Source organism: Octodon degus, unplaced genomic scaffold (assembly GCF_000260255.1).
Source record: "Octodon degus isolate 3935 unplaced genomic scaffold, OctDeg1.0 scaffold00016, whole genome shotgun sequence".
Classification (NCBI taxonomy): domain Eukaryota; kingdom Metazoa; phylum Chordata; class Mammalia; order Rodentia; family Octodontidae; genus Octodon; species Octodon degus.
Genome location: NW_004524592.1, coordinates 14,299,090 through 14,305,207, shown reverse-complemented (window position 1 = coordinate 14,305,207; position 6,118 = coordinate 14,299,090). Strand labels below are relative to the sequence as shown.

The 6,118-nt window shown below is 43.9% G+C and overlaps 1 protein-coding gene across 6 annotated transcripts in view; it reads right to left on the bottom strand.

The window, feature by feature from the left end:
* Window positions 1–6,111, bottom strand: part of Raph1 (Ras association (RalGDS/AF-6) and pleckstrin homology domains 1) — a 103,121-nt gene extending 97,010 nt beyond the window's left edge. For 5 of the 6 annotated variants that reach the window (XM_023710040.1, XM_023710042.1, XM_023710043.1 and 2 more), the window contains exon 1: window positions 5,879–6,111. The gene's annotated coding sequence lies outside the window, so the exon portion shown is untranslated. Of the gene's footprint in view, window positions 1–5,738; window positions 5,851–5,878 lie in introns of those variants that run through there. The other variant, XM_023710041.1, reaches the window with a different exon arrangement.
* Window positions 6,112–6,118: the final 7 nt, after the last annotated feature.

Genomic DNA, 6,118 nt, shown 5'->3' with positions numbered 1-6,118 from the left:
GAATCTAGTAATGAGACTCTGAACCCTGTAAATACAAATACCCTTCCCTAAAATAAAAAAAAAAAAAAAAAAAAAGTAATAGAATGCTTGTCTAATATGAACTAGCCCCAGGTTCAAGCCTCACATCACAAAATAAACTTTAAAATACTGAAAACAGGGTTTGGAGCTGGGGATGTAGCTCAGCAGCACAGTGCCTGCCTGCCAAGCATGAGGGCCTGATTTTAATTGCAAGGGGCAGCCAGATAGCTCAGTGGATTAAAGCACCTGCTTAGGCAGATGCAGGGACTGGGTTCAATCCAGCACGCCGAGCCAGCAATTGAGACTGGACATGGTGATGCACTCCTATAATCCCAGCACCTGGGAAGTCGAAAATAGGAGGATCGCTATGAGTCTGATCTGTGTAGTGAGACCCTGTACTAAATACATTTAAAAACAACAATAACAACAACAACAACAAAACACTTCCTGAGTTCAACTGCAGGTACAAAAAACAAAACAAAACAAAACAAAACAAAACAAAACAAAACGGAGAACAGAAAACAAGTATTGGAAGGATGTGGGTAAATTGGAATTCTCTGTACTGTTAATGGAAATGATAAATTACATTGTTGTTGCAGAAAATACCACAGTTTCTAAAAAAATTAACTATAAATCATCATGTTGTAGTAGTTCTACTTCTTAGGTATACAGAGACCACCAAGAAAATGTATACATTCAGAAATGCAAAACTTGCATAAATATTTTAGTACTAAATGTATTGAGACATTAATACAAATTATTTTGGGCTCTACAATTACAAGAGGTGCTCAAAGTGGTGAGTAATTAGCTTCCAGACACTTATTAATACTGGAACAGCTAGAGTGTATATATATATTTTTTGGAGGGTATTCCATATATACCTCAGAGAACTAAAAAGCAGCAAATCAAACAGCTAGCTGTACACCAGTGTTCATGGAAACATTATTCACAATAGCTGAAAGGTAGCAACAATCCATGTCTATAAATGTTGTATATACATATAATGGAATACTATTCAGCCTTTAAAATGAAATTCTTGCTGAGTGTGGTGGTGCATGCCCATAATCCCAGCACTCGGGAGGCTAAGGCAAAAAGATTGTTGCAAGTTCAAGACTAGCCTGGACCACAAAGTGAACTCAAGACTGGCCTAAACTGAATAGTGAGACCCTTTCTCAAAAGGACAAAAAATAAATAAACAAACAAATACATGAAATTCTGATGCATGCTATAATATGCATAAATGTTTAAGACATTATATTATGTGACATAAACCAGCCAACAGAACATATTATGATTTCATTTATGTAAAGTACCCAGAGTAGTCAAACTCAGAGATAAAGTAGGAAAGTTATTACTAGAGAATGTAAAGTAGGTGCGGAGTTATTGTTTAATGGATAAAATTACAAGGCTGGGGAGATAGCTTGGTGGTCTAAGCACCTTGCCTGGCAAGTGCAAGGACCTGAGTTCAATTTCCAGTACTACATGTCTTGCTGGCCCTGGAACCCCAGGTGTGCTGTGCTTGGCCAGGCATGGTGGCGCATGCCTGTAATCCTAGCACTGGAAAGGCTGAGACTGGAGGATCACTATGGGTCTGAGCTGCGTAGCAAAGACCCTGTACCAAACAAACAAATAATTTTTTTAATGGATAAAATTACTGTTTAGAATAATACAAGCTGGAAGAAATCATCACTCTTCCTCTTCCTGTGAGCAGCCTGAGGTGACCTGTGAAAATGGTTTGCTACTCTCTTGACCCAGAAAACCCCACAAAATCATGCAAATCAAGAGGCTCAAACCTTTGCGTTCACTTTAAGAACACATGTGAGGGCTGGGGAGATGGCTCAGTGGCATAAGCGCTTCCCTGGCAAGCACAAGGGCCTGAGTCCTGAGTTCAATCACCGGTTCCGCCAAAAAAAAAAAAAAAGACTGAAAACAAGAACACATGTGAAACTGCCCAGGCCATGGATACCTGAAAGGCATACCTGAAAGGCAACCAAGTATCTGAAGGATGTCACATTAAAGAAGCAATGTGTGCCATTCTGGCATTACAATGGTGGAGTTGGTAGGTGTGTCCAGGCCAAACAGTGGCCCCAAAAAGTGTTGAATTTTTGCTGTACATGCTTACAACTGCAGAGTTACACTGAACTTGAGTATAGATGTAGATGTAGATTCTCTGGGTATTGAGCGTATCCAGGTGAACAAAGCACCCTAGATGCACCACCATACTTTTAGAGCTCATGGCTGGATTAACCCATACATAAGCTCCCCCTGCCATAATGGGATGATCCTTACTGAAAAGGGACAAACTGATTCTAAACTAGAGGAGGAAGTTACACAAAAGAAAAAAATATCTCAGAAGAAGCTGAAGAAACAAAAAAATTATGGCATGGGAATAAATTAAGTATAAAATGCAAATAAAATTAATGCTGTTTGCTATTAAAAAAAATAAAATACAAGTTGGGCTGATGAGACAGTTCAGGGTGTCCAAGTGCCTGCTTGGCAAATGCCATGCTGGCCCTGCTCTGGGCATGCTGAGCCTGCCAGAGACTAGGCATGGCAGTGCACACCTGTAATCCCAGCACCGTGGAGGCTGAATGCAGGAAGATCACTATTAGTCCGAGCTGTGTAGCAAGACCCTGTACCAAATACATAAAAATTTTTTTAGAAAAGGAATAATAATGATCCTGTTAACAGTTGCTCAACAATGTTACCCAGTTAAACGATAGATTTTGTTATGAAGTTTTACAAAAGTGTGTGCATTGTCTATTTTACTATGGTGGCAGCATAGCAAAGAGGTTAAGAATACTGTACAAGCTTAAGAATTAGCTTGTCAGGGCTGGATAGATAGCTCAGTGGCATAAGCACCTGCTTGGCAAGCACAAGGTCCTAAGTTTGATCCCAGTACCGCAAAAAAAAAAAAAAAAAAAAAAAAAATCAGCTTGTCTAGTTTCTTTCTTTTTTAAAAAAATATAAACATTCAGATGCTGCAGTTCATTTTATTTATGTATGTTTTTTGGGTTTTTTTTTTCAGAACCGGGGATTGAATTTAGGCCCTTTCGCTTGCCAGGCAAGTGCTTATTCTACTGAACTATCTCCCTGGCCCCCCAGCTTGTCTAGTTTCAACCCAGCCTTGCCACCTTAGAGCTCTGTAACCTTTGGGCAAGTAATTTATTGTCTTTACTGTTTTCTCTGTTAATAACAATATATGGTATAGGGTTAGGGTGAGAATTAACTGTATCAATACATATAAAGTGTTTAAGATAGTGCATACCATGTAGTAGCAACTTTGTTATTGTAAGTTTAAAACACATTTTAAATTATTTTTTAAAATGTACTTAGGCCAGGGAGATGGAGATAGCTCAGTAGAATAAGCGCTTTCCTGGCAAGCGCAAGGGCCTGAGTTCAATCCCAGGTTCCTCAAAAACAAAAACAAACAAAATATATATTTAGTACAGGGTCTACAGGGTCTCACTACAGAGATTGGATTCGTAGTGATTCTCCTGTTTTCAGCCTCCCAAATGCTGGGATTACAGGCACACACTACCATGCCCAGTCTCAATTACCCTGGGGCTTGGGACTAGCAGAGCCTGCCTGGGATCTATCTTGGTAGCTGTGTTTGGCCTAGGCAGGCGCTTTAATGCGCTGAGCTACCTGGCCAGCCCTTTAAATTCGACTTAGTGTGCGCAGTACTAGAGATTAAATCTAGGATCTTGTGCATGTGAGGTACATGTTGTACCACTGAGATCGCCCTTAAATGAAATTTAAATCAAACATCTGCAGAACCTCAGAAACTCCTGTCCAAAATTCTTAAAACTGGTAAAATAGTTTGAAAACCGGTGATGTAATCCAAACTTTCATTTAATAAAGGAATTAAGAGTCCAAGTTATTTGCCTGAGGTCACATTTCTTATTTCATTAATTTTCCTAAAATAAAGAGTTTAGGATTAACACTATGTTGCCATTCAATTACTTCCAAACTAAATCAAGTCATGGAGATTTTATAATGTGGTTCCAGGAATCTGAATAGTGTGATAGTTACCTAAGTTCCTAATCTAATAAATATTTATTGATGAGGTCGAGGTCAAAACGTAGTAAAATCAATAGAAAAAATTCATCATAATTATCCGCAAAACAAAACACCTAAAAACACCGCTTCAGAAAAATGTGATAAATTTAGTAAGTGCCCACTACTCCTTTCAGCCTGTTATTGAATATATACTCTTAGACCTGAGTCTGAAAAATAAGATGCTGCTTCTGCCAAGTAGAATAACAGGGGAAACACCTACAAATAACTCTATTAAATTCAAACAGAAGAGCTGCTGGCCAAGTAACACAATGTCTAATGCAAAAAATCATGTGTTAAGCTCTGCAGACATTTGTGCACTTAAACAGGATTAAATCAGGTTTCTGAGAAACTGATGACACAAAAAGCAAAATAACGGAGACAATTTGAAGGTCAGACTCCATAAAGGCTAGAAAGCTTTTGAGTGTTTTTGCCCCTCCCCCAAAGGCCTTCCGGCTCCCTCCAGCCCTCAAAAGATAGGACCACCTCCTTGTGGAATGTCTTGCTATCCCCTATCTACATCTGTTGAAAGCCTACCCATCCTTCAAGGTTCAACTTAAATGTCACCCAATTGCAGGGATCTTCCAATTCCCTCCACTAGAATCCATAATCTCTTCTTCAGTTGCTTATTCTACGCCATTTGAACATTGTGTTATATAATGCACTGTATTATAATGATCTATATTCACTTCTCATCCACTGCCCCCAAGAAAAATCCTCAGATAGCAGTGGGAAATGAGGAAAATAATTAACATGCGTTAAACACTTTCAGTGCTAAACTAAATGACCAATTTTACACACATTATCTCATTTAACCTGCTGGACGGTAATCCGGGAGGTAAACAGGTGGCGGTATTCCTGTTTCCTGAGTCAACTACAGCGCAGAGTTCAGTAGGTTCTCCACTTTCACGTTAGTAGCCAACGCCAGGGTGCAAGGAACGCCGATTTCCCAGCTCCAAAGGGCTCCTTCACCGCCCCATGCTGCAGATCTTGTTCACTTTGTGTCCCCACCCTGCCTGACAGGGAGTAGACTGGAGGTATTCCACAGATGTTTACCTCGCGGACTCAACACCACCCTTTATCTACCCTGATCACGCCTCCCTTCACCCCCACCTTTCGTTTCCTTCCCTTTCCAGCGGACTCCGCAGAGCCCCAAGAGCAATACTGCACACACCAGCCTTTCCTGGGAGCCTGGGTGAAATCTGCCCAATTGCACAGAAATGTAACATACAAGTTACACGGAACATGCCATCCTCACAAGCTCCTGTTTCATAACGAGCTACGTCTTGAGCTTACAGGCTGCAAGACGCATGCAGTTTTCAGCGTTCACTGAGAGGTCACCCTAAAACGCTCTCTGGATAAGAACAGCACATTTTCCAGACTGGTCTTAACACGAAGGCACCGCCACCACCACACCGCCTCTTCCCTCACTACTCCACCCCTGAACGGCAGTTTGGATTTCCGGCGGGAACGAACGCGGGAAGATGAGATAGGGCGATCCCTCAGCCTGCTTAATTGGAAGACCAGAGGCGCGCTCCCGCCCGCCTTCCCAAATCTCGACCCCGAACTCCAGGAACCGCACCCCGCCCCCGGGCAACTCCTCCCCCGAGGCCTAGGCCCCCACCTCCCCGCACCCCGCTTTGTCTCCTAGGCCAGCGCACTGCGACCCCCCGCGGGTCGCCTCGCTGGGCAGCGACCCCGCCCCAGGCCGGGCGCGCGCCGGGAAGATGGAGGCGGGAGCGCCTCGCGGCCCCACGCTGGCAGCCGCCTCCGCGACCTGAGGGTGAGAAGCAGGGCTCACCGCGGCGGCCGCTCGCTCGTCCGGCGGCCCCGACTGCCGTCGCCTCCACCTCCTCCCCAGGCGCGGCGCTCCTGCCCCGGACCCGCAGCGAGCGCCAGCGGCTCCTCACTGGCTGACAGACTGACTGACTGACTGCCGGCGGTGCGGGCAGCGAAGGCTGAGCCCCGAGCGGCCGCGGCCGGCGGAGACGCAGAGGGCGGGGCCGGAGCCGGGCGGCCGCAGCGCGGACAGACTCCCGGC